The 15,214-nt window shown below is 34.3% G+C and overlaps 1 protein-coding gene across 1 annotated transcript in view; it reads right to left on the bottom strand.

Moving 5' to 3' along the window:
- The window catches only part of LOC143070612 (fibrinogen-like protein 1), a 355,424-nt gene that overhangs the window by 69,246 nt on the left and 270,964 nt on the right, over positions 1 to 15,214 (bottom strand). The gene's annotated exons all lie outside the window — the stretch shown is intronic.

The raw sequence follows: 15,214 nt of genomic DNA, 5'->3' as shown, positions 1-15,214 counted from the left end.
ACAGTATCATTATTGTTACAGGATAAATCATCTGACTGTGATAGATTGACTATGACACCATGTCTATAGGCCACAGTACCATTTTTGTTACAGGATAAATCACCAGACTGTGATACATTGACTCTGACACTATGTCTATAGGCCACAGTATCATTATTTTTACAGGATAAATCATCTGACTGTGATAGATTGACTCTGACACTATGTCTATTGGCCACAGTACGACTAGTGGTACAGGATAAATCATCTGACTGTGATAGATTTACTCTGACGCCATTTCTATTGGTCAAGGTATCATTATTGTTACAGGATAAATCATCTGACTGTGATAGATTGACTCTGACACCATGTCTATAGGTTACAGTATCATTATTGTTACGCGATAAATAATCTGACTGTGATAGATTCACTCTGAAACCATGTCTATAGGTCACATTATCATTATTATTACGGGATAAATCACCTGACAGTGATAGATTGACTCTGACACCACGTCTATAGGCCACAGTACCATTTTTGTTACAGGATAAATCATCTGACTGTGATAGATGGACTCTGATACTATGTCTATACGTCAAAGTATTTTATTGTTACAGGATAAATCATCTGGCTGTGATAGATTGATTCTGACACTATGTCTATAGCTCACAGTATTGTGATATGTTTACTCTGACGCCATTTCTTTTGGTCAAGGTATCATTATCGTTACAGGATAATTCATCGGACTGTGATAGATTGACTCTGACACCATGTCTATAGGTCACAGTATCATTATTGTTACGGGATAAATCATCTGACTGTGATAGATTGACTCTTACACGATGTCTATAGGTCACAGTATCATTATTATTACGGGATAAATCATCTGACTGTGATAAATTGACTCTGACACTATGTCTATAGGCCACAGTACCATTATTGCTACAGAATCAATCACCTGACTGTGATAGATTGACTCTGACACCATGTGTATAGGCCACAGTGCCATTTTTGTAACAGGATAAATCATCTCACTGTGATAGATTGACTATGACACCATGTCTATAGGCCACAGTACCATTTTGTTACAGGATAAATCATCTGACTGTGATAGATTGACTCTAACACTATGTCTATAGGTCAAAGTATCATTATTGTTACAGGATAAATCATCTGACTGTGATAGATTGATTCTGACACTATGTCTATAGGTCACAGTATCATTATTGTTACAGGATAAATCATCTGACATGTAATAGATTGACTCTGACACCATGTCTATAGGTCATAGTATCATTATTGTTACGGGATAAATAATCTGACTGTGATAGATTGACTATGACACCATGTCTATAGGTCACAGTATCGTTATTATTACGGGATAAATCACCTGACAGTGATAGATTGACTCTGACACCACGTCTATAGGCCACAGTACCATTTTTGTTACAGGATAAATCATCAGACTGTGATAGATGGACTCTGATACTATGTCTATACGTCAAAGTATTTTATTGTTACAGGATAAATCATCTGGCTGTGATAGATTGATTCTGACACTATGTCTATAGCTCACAGTATTGTGATATGTTTACTCTGACGCCATTTCTTTTGGTCAAGGTATCATTATTGTTACAGGATAATTCATCGGACTGTAATAGATTGACTCTGACACCATGTCTATAGGTCACAGTATCATTATTGTTACGGGATAAATCATCTGACTGTGATAGATTGATTCTTACACGATGTCTATAGGTCACAGTATCATTATTATTACGGGATAAATCATCTGACTGTGATAAATTGACTCTGACACTATGTCTATAGGCCACAGTACCATTATTGCTACAGAATAAATCACCTGACTGTGATAGATTGACTCTGACACCACGTGTATAGGCCACAGTGCCATTTTTGTAACAGGATAAATCATCTGACTGTGATAGATTGACTATGACACCATGTTTATAGGCCACAGTACCATTTTTGTTACAGGATAAATCATCTGACTGTGATAGATTGACTCTAACACTATGTCTATAGGTCAAAGTATCATTATTGTTACAGGATAAATCATCTGACTGTGATAGATTGATTCTGACACTATGTCTATAGGTCACAGTATCATTATTGTTACAGGATAAATCATCTGACTTGTAATAGATTGACTCTGACACCATGTCTATAGGTCATAGTATCATTATTGTTACGGGATAAATAATCTGACTGTGATAGATTGACTATGACACCATGTCTATAGGATACAGTATCGTTATTATTACGGGATAAATCATCTGACTGTGATAGATTAACTCTGACACCATTTCTATTGGTCACAGTATCATTATTGTTATAGGATAAATCATCTGACTGTGATAGATTGTTTCTGACATCATGTCTATAGGTGACAGTATCATTATTGTTACAAGATAAATCATTTGACTGTGATAGATTAACTCTGACACTATGTTTATAGGTCACAGTATCATTATTGTTACAGGATATATCATTTGACTGTGATAGATTGACTCTCACACTATGTCTATAGGCCACAGAATCATTATTGTTACAGGATAAATCATCTGACTGTGATAGATTGTCTCTGACATCATGTCTATAGGTGACAGTATCATTATTGTTACAGGATAAATCATATGACTGTGATAGATTGACTCTGACACTATGTCTAGTGGCCACAGTACCACTAGTGGTACAGAATAAATCATCTGACTGTGATAGATTTACTCTGACGCCATTTCTATTGGTCAAGGTATCATTATTGTTACAGGATAAATCATCTGACTGTGATAGATTGACTCTGACACCACGTCCATAGGTCAGAGTATCATTATTGTTACGGGATAAATAATCTGACTGTGATAGATTGACTCTGACACCATGTTTATAGGTCAGAGTATCATTATTATTACGGGATAAATCATCTGACAGTGATAGATTGACTCTGACACCATGTTTATAGGTCACAGTATCATTATTGTTACGGGATAAATCATCTGACTGTCATAGATTGACTCTTACACCATGTCTATAGGTCACAGTATCATTATTATTACGGGATAAATCATCTGACTGTGATAAATTGACACTGACACTATGTCTATAAGCCACAGTAGCATTATTGCTACAGGATAAATCACCTGATTGTGATAGATTGACTATGACACCATGTCTATAGGCCACAGTACCATTTTTGTTACAGGATAAATCATCTGACTGTGATAGATTGACTCTGACACTATGTCTATTGGCCACAGTACAACTAGTGGTACAGGATAAATCATCTGACTGTGATAGATTTACTCTGACGCCATTTCTACTGGTCAAGGTATCATTATTGTTACAGGATAAATCATCTGACTGTGATAGATTGATTCTGACACCATGTCTATAGGTCACAGTATCATTATTGTTACACGATAAATAATCTGACTGTGTTAGATTCACTCTGAAACCATGTCTATAGGTCACAGTATCATTATTATTACGGGATAAATCACCTGACAGTGATAGATTGACTCTGACAACACGTCTATAGGCCACAGTACCATTTTTGTTACAGGATAAATCCTCTGACTGTGATAGACGGACTCTGATACTATGTCTATACGTCAAAGTATCTTATTATTACGCGATAAATAATCTGACTGTGATAGATTGATTCTGAAACCATGTCTATAGGTCACAGTATTATTATTATTACGGGATAAATCGGATAAATCATCTGACTGTGATAGATTGACTATGACACCATGTCTATAGGCCACAGTACCATTTTTGTTACAGGATAAATCATCTGACTGTGATAGATTGACTCTGACACTATGTCTATTGGCCACAGTACAACTAGTGGTACAGGATAAATCATCTGACTGTGATAGATTTACTCTGACGCTATTTCTATTGGTCAAGGTATCATTATTGTTACAGGATAAATCATCTGACTGTGATAGATTGATTCTGACACCATGTCTATAGGTCACAGTATCATTATTGTTACGCGATAAATAATCTGACTGTGATAGATTCACTCTGAAACCATGTCTATAGGTCACAGTATCATTATTATTACGGGATAAATCACCTGACAGTGATAGATTGACTCTGACACCACGTCTATAGGCCACAGTACCATTTTTGTTACAGGATACTTAATCTGACTGTGATAGATGGACTCTGATACTATGTCTATACGTCAAAGTATCTTATTGTTACAGGATAAATCATCTGGCTGTGATAGATTGATTCTGCATAAGTCTACAGGTCACAGTATCATTATTGTTATAGGATAAATCATCTGACTGTGATAGATTGTCTCTGACATCATGTCTATAGGTGACAGTATCATTATTGTTACAAGATAAATCATCTGACTGTGATAGATTAACTCTGACACCATGTTTATAAGTCACAGTATCATTATTATTACAGGATATATCATCTGACTGTGATAGATTGACTCTGACACTATGTCTATTGGCCACAGTACCACTAGTGGTACAGGATAAATCATCTCACTGTGATAGATTTACTCTGACGCCATTTCTTTTGGTCAAGGTATCATAATGGTTACAGGAAAAATCACCTGACTGTGATAGATTGACTCTGACACCATGTCTATAGGTCACAGTATCATTATTGTTACGGGATAAATCATCTGACTGTGATAGATTAACTCTGACACCATGTTTATAAGTCACAGTATCATTATTATTACAGGATATATCATCTGACTGTGATAGATTGACTCTGACACTATGTCTATAGGTCACAGTATCATTATTGTTACGGGATAAATCATATGACTGTGATAGATTGACTCTGACATCATGTCTATAGATGACAGTATCATTATTGTTACAGGATAAATCATCTGACTGTGATGGATTGACTCTGACACTATGTCTATTGGCCACAGTACCACTAGTGGTACAGGATAAATCATCTGACTGTGATAGATTTACTCTGACGCAATTTCTTTAGGTCAAGGTATCATTATTGTTACAAGAAAAATCATCTAACTGTGATAGATTGACTCTGACACCATGTCTATAGGTCACAGTATCATTATTGTTACGGGATAAATCATCTGACTGTGATAGATTGACTCTTACATCATGTTTATAGGTGACAGTATCATTATTGTTACAGGATAAATCATCTGACTGTGATGGGATGACTCTGACACCATGTTTATAGGTCACAGTATCATTATTGTTACGGGATAAATCATCTGACTGTCATAGATTGACTCTTACACCATATCTATAGGCCACAGTACCATTTTTGTTACAGGATAAATCCTCTGACTGTGATAGACGGACTCTGATACTATGTCTATACGTCAAAGTATCTTATTATTACGCGATAAATAATCTGACTGTGATAGATTGATTCTGAAACCATGTCTATAGGTCACAGTATCATTATTATTACGGGATAAATCGGATAAATCATCTGACTGTGATAGATTGACTATGACACCATGTCTATAGGCCACAGTACCATTTTTGTTACAGGATAAATCATCTGACTGTGATAGATTGACTCTGACACTATGTCTATTGGCCACAGTACAACTAGTGGTACAGGATAAATCATCTGACTGTGATAGATTTACTCTGACGCCATTTCTATTGGTCAATGTATCATTATTGTTACAGGATAAATCATCTGACTGTGATAGATTGATTCTGACACCATGTCTATAGGTCACAGTATCATTATTGTTACGCGATAAATAATCTGACTGTGATAGATTCACTCTGAAACCATGTCTATAGGTCACAGTATCATTATTATTACGGGATAAATCACCTGACAGTGATAGATTGACTCTGACACCACGTCTATAGGCCACAGTACCATTTTTGTTACAGGATAAATCATCTGACTGTGATAGATGGACTCTGATACTATGTCTATACGTCAAAGTATCTTATTGTTACAGGAAAAATCATCTGGCTGTGATAGATTGACTCTGACACCATGTCTATAGGTCACAGTATCATTATTGTTACGGGATAAATCATCTGACTGTGATAGATTGACTCTTACACGATGTCTATATGTCACAGTATCATTATTATTACGGGATAAATAATCTGACTGTGATAGATTCACTCTGAAACCATGTCTATAGGTCACAGTATCATTATTATTACGGGATAAATCACCTGACAGTGATAGATTGACTCTGACACCACGTCTATAGGCCACAGTATCATTATTATTACGGGATAAATCATCTGACTGTGATAAATTGACTCTGACACTATGTCTATAGGCCACAGTACCATTATTGCTACAGAATAAATCACCTGACTGTGATAGATTGACTCTGACACCACGTGTATAGGCCACAGTGCCATTTTTGTAACAGGATAAATCATCTGACTGTGATAGATTGACTATGACACCATGTCTTAAGGCCACAGTACCATTTTTGTTACAGGATGAATCATCTGACTGTGATAGATTGACTCTAACCCCATGTCTATAGGTCACAGTATCATTATTGTTACGGGATAAATCATCTGACTGTGATTGATTGACTCTTACACGATGTCTATATGTCACAGTATCATTATTATTACGGGATAAATAATCTGACTGTGATAGATTCACTCTGAAACCATGTCTATAGGTCACAGTATCATTATTATTACGGGATAAATCACCTGACAGTGATAGATTGACTCTGACACCACGTCTATAGGCCACAGTATCATTATTATTACGGGATAAATCATCCTACTGTGATAAATTGACTCTGACACTATGTCTATAGGCCACAGTACCATTATTGCTACAGAATAGATCACCTGACTGTGATAGATTGACTCTAACACCACGTGTATAGGCCACAGTGCCATTTTTGTAACAGGATAAATCATCTGACTGTGATAGATTGACTATGACACCATGTCTATAGGCCACAGTACCATTTTTGTTACAGGATAAATCGTCTGACTGTGATAGATGGACTCTGATACTATGTCTATACGTCAAAGTATTTTATTGTTACAGGATAAATCATCTGGCTGTGATAGATTGATTCTGACACTATGTCTATAGCTCACAGTATTGTGATATGTTTACTCTGACGCCATTTCTTTTGGTCAAGGTATCATTATTGTTACAGGATAATTCATCGGACTGTGATAGATTGACTTTGACACCATGTCTATAGGTCACAGTATCATTATTGTTTCGGGATAAATCATCTGACTGTGATAGATTCACTCTGAAACCATGTCTATAGGTCACAGTATCATTATTGTTACGCGATAAATAATCTGACTGTGATAGATTCACTCTGAAACCATGTCTATAGGTCACAGTATCATTATTATCACGGGATAAATCACCTGACAGTGATAGATTCACTCTGACACCACGTCTATAGGCCACAGTACCATTTTTGTTACAGGATAAATCATCTGACTGTGATAGATGGACTCTGATACTATGTCTATACGTCAAAGTATCTTATTGTTACAGGATAAATCATCTGGCTGTGATAGATTGATTCTGACACTATGTCTATAGCTCACAGTATTGTAATATGTTTACTCTGACGCCATTTCTTTTGGTCAAGGTATCATTATTTTTACAGGATAATTCATCGGACTGTGATAGATTGACTCTGACACCATGTCTATAGGTCACAGTATCATTATTGTTACGGGATAAATCATCTGACTGTGATAGATTGACTCTTACACGATGTCTATATGTCACAGTATCATTATTATTACGGGATAAATCATCTGACTGTGATAAATTGACTCTGACACTATGTCTATAGGCCACAGTACCATTATTGCTACAGAATAAATCACCTGACTGTGATAGATTGACTCTGACACCGCGTCTATAGGCCACAGTGCCATTTTTGTAACAGATTAAATCATCTGACTGTGATAGATTGACTATGACACCATGTCTATAGGCCACAGTACCATTTTTGTTACGGGATAAATCATCTGACTGTGATAGATTGACTCTAACACCATGTTAATAGGTCACAGTATCATTATTGTTACGGGATAAATCATCTGACTGTCATAGATTGACTCTTACACCATATCTATAGGTCACAGTATCATTATTATTACGGGATAAATCATCTGACTGTGATAAATTGACACTGACACTATGTCTATAAGCCACAGTAGCATTATTGCTACAGGATAAGTCACCTGATTGTGATAGATTGACTCTGACACCAAGTCTGTAGGCCACAGTGCCATTTTTGTTACGGGATAAATCATCTGACTGTGATAGATTGACTATGACACCATGTCTATAGGCCACAGTACCATTTTTGTTACAGGATAAATCATCTGACTGTGATAGATTGACTCTGACACTATGTCTATTGGCCACAGTACAACTAGTGGTACAGGATAAATCATCTGACTGTGATAGATTTACTCTGACGCCATTTCTATTGGTCAATGTATCATTATTGTTACAGGATAAATCATCTGACTGTGATAGATTGATTCTGACACCATGTCTATAGGTCACAGTATCATTATTGTTACGCGATAAATAATCTGACTGTGATAGATTCACTCTGAAACCATGTCTATAGGTCACAGTATCATTATTATTACGGGATAAATCACCTGACAGTGATAGATTGACTCTGACACCACGTCTATAGGCCACAGTACCATTTTTGTTACAGGATAAATCATCTGACTGTGATAGATGGACTCTGATACTATGTCTATACGTCAAAGTATCTTATTGTTACAGGAAAAATCATCTGGCTGTGATAGATTGACTCTGACACCATGTCTATAGGTCACAGTATCATTATTGTTACGGGATAAATCATCTGACTGTGATTGATTGACTCTAACACGATGTCTATATGTCACAGTATCATTATTATTACGGGATAAATAATCTGACTGTGATAGATTCACTCTGAAACCATGTCTATAGGTCACAGTATCATTATTATTACGGGATAAATCACCTGACAGTGATAGATTGACTCTGACACCACGTCTATAGGCCACAGTATCATTATTATTACGGGATAAATCATCTGACTGTGATAAATTGACTCTGAAACTATGTCTATAGGCCACAGTACCATTATTGCTACAGAATAGATCACCTGACTGTGATAGATTGACTCTAACACCACGTGTATAGGCCACAGTGCCATTTTTGTAACAGGATAAAACGGACTGCAATAAATTTTGATTCACTGCAATTTTCATTCTCAAAATGGGTTGTTTTGAATCATTGCAAAATGGCTAAAAATCTATGTTTTTTCGCTAAAAACCTGTGTTTTAAATTTAATGTATGATTACTTACATATATCTTTTTAAATAACCATTTCATAAAGAGAAACAATTCGCATCTATGTTGAAAAACCTTAATTTCTTTTGTGCCAGAGAAACTGCATTCAGCTTTTCAATAATTCAGCTGAATACAATTTATCTATAAAAGAAATAAGAAAAGAAAATTCCGAACTGGTTTAGTATCATCCTGCAATAAAAAGAAAAGAAATAACATGTTTGCTACAACTTTAGCATTCCATTTTTATATATAATACACAATAAATTTATATATTAAAACTAAATTTTTAGCCTACAGAAATTTTAATTCAAAACTCTTACGGCTAAAGTTTTAGCTGCCAAAAAAACGATTTAATTTATGAAACTAAAATTTTAGCATTCTTCGCAATTTGAACAAGTTCTTATTATATTAAAGTTACATGATATAAAATGCTAAAGTTTTAGTTTTTTTACGAAATTGTATGATGATACAGTAAATGTAAAATATTTCACATATGAGGTGTTATGTATATTATGTCTCAGGGGCGGATTAGGGGGGGGGGGACTCCTGAAACTTATGCTTGGACCGCCTTTTCCCCTTTTGAAAATGGCTGGATCTGCCCCTGTATCTTGATTTAAGAATACTAAGTAACACAGGTACTTATTTACATATAGGTTTCAAAGAAACACAATAGCTGCATTTGCATATTTATGACACGGTATTATCGCTAAATGTTTGTTATCATCCTCCTTTTGTTTACTTCAAATTCATATTGTATACCAGGCAGTACTGTTTATTATATGTTGTGTCCACGTATATTATACTTCGTTTGGTTTAAAAACAATATATAAACCATTAAGAATAAGTCAAGACAAGACAAACCTAAAGAGGGATCAGTTTGGCTTTGGACAGGCGAGCGAAGATGTCCAAAATATGAATAAAAAAATACTTGAAAAAAATGTATAGCAATCAACAATTGACTGAGCTGTTTGAAGATATATATCAGCTATAGAACTTGTACATGAGCATATGGATCCAGTAGATACTTTGTTTACATTTTCTCATACAAATAAAAACTAGATAAACAAGTCAAATATAAAGAAATACTCACGTAAAAGATTCCTGATGTTTCCTCCTGTTTTGGTATGATTCTTTCTCTAAATAAAATTCTCATTGCAATTTATAAAACAGAAAAATGTGATGCTTTTGCCATTTAACTATAAATAAAATATAAATTTGCGCCATTTTGAAGTCTTCAAAATTCTTTATCTTTCAAACGCTTTAGACAAAGGATAAATCAAGTACTTTTCAAACGTTCAGGTGAGTTCAGCATTAAAAGCGCTTTTATGTTTTGACTTTTGTCTCCTAAATGCTTGAATAATTGTATGACCTTTATATTATTTGTTTTTAAATGGTGTTTCAACAAAGGAAGCAATTATAATATATTTCTAATTTAATTTTAACTGCTCTGATGTGAAGACTTGATTTATTTTACTTGACTGGTGGGGTTTAACCGGATAGCTCATCATGGACCATTCCGTATATATACAGGTGTTTTGGGATAAATTCATCAATTATTGTTCAGCTATTAATCCCATACTAGTATCATACCGTCTGTTCTTTTGTATATCCGTTTGGTGACACTGATAAGGGATTAGAAATCAATAATAATCGTAACGGAAATCATCCTTATCGCACACATCTTCAAAAAGACGTTCCATATGCAAATTAAAGCGTAAGATCAGTTGAAATTACATTGTTAATAACAGATGTTATATCGACTTTTTTTAGAAACCATGCCAGCAAAAAAAGGAGTTTTGATTCTGCAATTCCTTCAAATTCCCTTCAATTGTTCAATTATAAATATTTAAATAAAAAAACCTATGATTTCATTTCCACCAGGTGCAGCTGACGGCCGTCAACTATGTTGCCTTAGTTTTTTAGTGATTGCAGAGATTTTTGTTATCAACGGTTATCTTAGTCTGACCTCAGTCACAAACTGTCTTTATAAGTGCTGTAATATGAAATATATGACACAACGCAGGAGGATATAAGGTAAACTTTGTTGGCAAAAGAGGGGGCGAAAGATACCAGAGGGACAGTCAAACTCATAGATCGAAAATAAACTGACAACACAATGGCTAAAAACAAAAACAAACAAACAGACAAACAATAGTACACAAGACACAACATAGAAAACTAAAGACTAAGCAACAGAAACCCCACCAAAAACTGGGGGATCTCATGTGCTCCGGAAGGGTAAGCAGTAAATAGTCTCATTCGATAGATCACATTCATGAAAAGGGAAGGGGATTGTAGTAACCACGTAAGGAACATATCTGATATGATCTGTGAAACTGTTCTTCCATAGCGGCTAACCAACTTTGATATCGTATCAATTTGGAGATATATACTCCGGATACAGGCACTGCTGGAATGTTGCTACTTAGACCCTCATTGTCAATGTGTAGATGTAAGTCAATATATGAGGCCGACTTAACTGTACCTGTTGTATCCTTTATCTCGTGTTCGATGGGATGGATGCGTTCAACATAGTCACAATAGCAATTGCAATAGTGGACAAAATTATACAGTAGTATGTGTTTACTCGTGCAAAGTTGTGATTTTTGGAAGGAAATACCGATGCTTCCGAATGTATATATAATATGCATGATTATTTATTTGTAATTCCGATTCTTCCACTTAAGCATGTTAAGCTCACTTTCTCATTCATTGGTGTAGGTAGAATGTCAACCATTAGAGAAAAGTGCGAAACAAAACAAAGAAAATAAGTCGACATTTCAAAATCAGAGATCAAGCGGAAGCCGCTGAAGAAGTATCCATAAAAGCACTCCGGAGACGCATTGTTTATGAAATGTAATGCAAGTTCTACATGCTATCAATGCTAACAAACCCTTCAATTTTCGGCGAATGCTTATAATTTTGTCTTAAGGTTTGTAAAGTGAGCTGATGTTTAATTCTAGTACCATATGGCTTATTCACTCGTTGAAATTTATCTTTTATCTCTAGAGAACACTAGTATTGATGACAGAAATGATAGGGTTCTGATATTTTGTGTGATTTGATATGCTAGATTCTTATTCAACATTTACACTTAAAAGAGGGACGAAAGATACCAAGGGGACAGTCAAACTCATAAATCTGAAACAAACTGACAACGCCATGGCTAAAAATGAAAAAGACAAACAGAAAAACAATAGTACACATGACACAACATAGAAAACTAAAGACTTAACTTGATCTCTGCTTTTGAATAATCTCTTTGAACTGTTTCTGAGGCTAAATGTTATTCCTGACTATACATGTACAGCTTCTATACATGTTCAACTTGGCGTTTGTTTTCGTTGTAGTTCAGTGCTTTTGATGTTGTTTTCCTCTTATAATTGATTGTTCGGTTTTGGTTTGTTACCTGAATTTGTTTATTGTTTGATTAGATTTATGACTATTGAACAGCGGTATACTACTGTTGCTTTAAATACAAAGAGTTTTTTCATGATAAAGCCTATACTGTAATATTCATATCCTTGTGTCTTTGGCTGGATAGTAGAACATTGGAAATCATGAAACCTAATTACCAAACTATAAAAGTTATTCCATGTCTATGGTTAATGACTTTGGAAGGAGTTATTAAAACATAAAAAAACACATTCCCGTGAAATATAAAATAATCAATAGACCTTGAGACCATAAATGCTACAATATTTTTGAATGTTCATTCAAAATATGGCCTCTTCAAATCTTTTTTTTTCTGTTTATTATTTTTCAGTATGTTTCTTCTATCAATAAAGCAACAACTACTAGTAACTTATATATGATTAAAATAAAGACAAATGATATTCAATTGTGTACTAATGATTTATTAGCATAATAAACAAATAACAATGTGAAAGATGTAATACATGTAAACTATGGAATAACAGAATAACATTATCCAGGTCTGCCACCTGTTAACTGTTGTTGTCCTACTGGTAAATTACGGAAAGGGCTATTTGTAATAGGACCATGGTAAGGTGTTGCATAGGTACATTCTGAAAGTTGATTAAGTCTTTCATGTCTATATTCAGTGCATCTCAAACAAATGCAAACTGGTAAAATGTGCACTAAATAATGAGCATGACAGGTTTTAAGTTCGTGCAATAACCTCATAAAATCTTCTGCACTTATATGTCCCTGTGAATTTACTCCATGTAAATTAAGTAAATAAAACTCATTAATGACAGAACGATACATTGGTTTGATATAAAGTGAATGAATTGCAACAGCATTTTTTGCACTGATTTTTCGTGGCAGAAGCAGTTTAACAAAGTCTGTTTCAAGTTGGAACTTTTCAATCAGTGGAACAAGATGAGCTGTTTTGCCCTCTCTACATCTTTTTACTTCATTATTGTCATTTAATAAGTGTTTAAATAAAAAGCCTAATGTAAAATTGCGATTATACTCCGATAAAATAATTTCTATTTCTACAATATCATTTTCATTTTGCATTTGCATATAATTATTCACAACATCTAATAAAAACTCACTCCTTTTTAGTGCTAAATTAACTTTGGCCTGGGGTGCAATGGTAACCACACTGGGTTCACCATCATGACCAAAGTTTAAATGAAGAATTAGCTTATTCATGATAGAATTGCAATATCCTTTTTCCTTTTTTCCCAACTATTTAATTATAGTTCCCTATTAAGAATTATATTCTTACCCACCCCAAAAAGGAAAAAGGATCAGAGCAGGTATGTTTTTAAGATGCTTCTACACCATAGCAAACCTTCAGACAATCATGTGGATATTGTTTTCAAAACACTCTTTGAATGTGCAAACATTTGGTCTTTACCCTTGAGGGTTAATCAATAATCAACAAGAGACAATTTGGAGCATAACCTCTTCATCCTGGCTGAACGCTAACATTATGAAGAGCATTACACACCAATATTTGTCTTTTATTCAATTCAATAATTGGACAACTTGTGTATCCGAGCAGAATGATTAGGTAAAAAGATTATCTCTGTATACATTATGGTACATATTATGCAAAGAAAAATAAAATTAAAGATGCATGATTCATGAATATTTTGACATTTATGTTGCAAAAGATTATCCACAAATTCTGAAGGTTCACAAAAAAGCTGATAATGTAACAGAACATGGAATGAATAAAGAAACACAATTTATTAACAAAAAACTTAACATATTGTTTAAGCAAACAACAACAATAAAATATTAAAGTCACAAGATAGACTTTATTATATCATTATCCTAAAAACATAACTGAAAATAACTATAAGATTCCAGCTCTATCAATGAATCTAGAATGCACTTCCTTTTTTTAAAACTACAATAACTCAATCTAATTTGGAGCATAACCTCTTCATCCTGGCTAAACGCTAACAGTATGAAGATCGTTACACACCAATATTTGTCTTTTATTCAATTCAATAATTGGACAACTTGTATATCCGAGCAGAATGATTAGGTAAAAAGATTATCTCTATATACATTATGGTACATATTATGCAAAGAAAAATAAAATTAAAGATGCATGATGCATGAATATTTTGACATTTATGTTGCCAAAGATTATCAACAAATTCTGAAGGTTCACAAAAAAAGCTGATAATGTAACAGAACATGGAATAAATAAAGAAACAAAATTTATTAACAAAAAACTTTACATTTTGTTTAAGCAAAACAACAACAATAAAATATTAAAGTCACAAGATAGACTTATTATATCATTATCCTCAAAACATAACTAAAAAGAACTATAAGATTCCAGCTCTATCAATGAATCTAGAATGCACTTCCTTTTTTTATAAAGATAATAACTCAATCTAATTTGGAGCATAACCTCTTCATCCTGGCTGAACGCTAACAGTATGAAGATCGTTAT

Source organism: Mytilus galloprovincialis, chromosome 4 (genome assembly GCF_965363235.1).
Source record: "Mytilus galloprovincialis chromosome 4, xbMytGall1.hap1.1, whole genome shotgun sequence".
Classification (NCBI taxonomy): Eukaryota; Metazoa; Mollusca; class Bivalvia; order Mytilida; family Mytilidae; genus Mytilus; species Mytilus galloprovincialis.
Note: the sequence above shows the minus strand (reverse complement) of the source record. Positions and strands in the feature narration are given on the sequence as shown.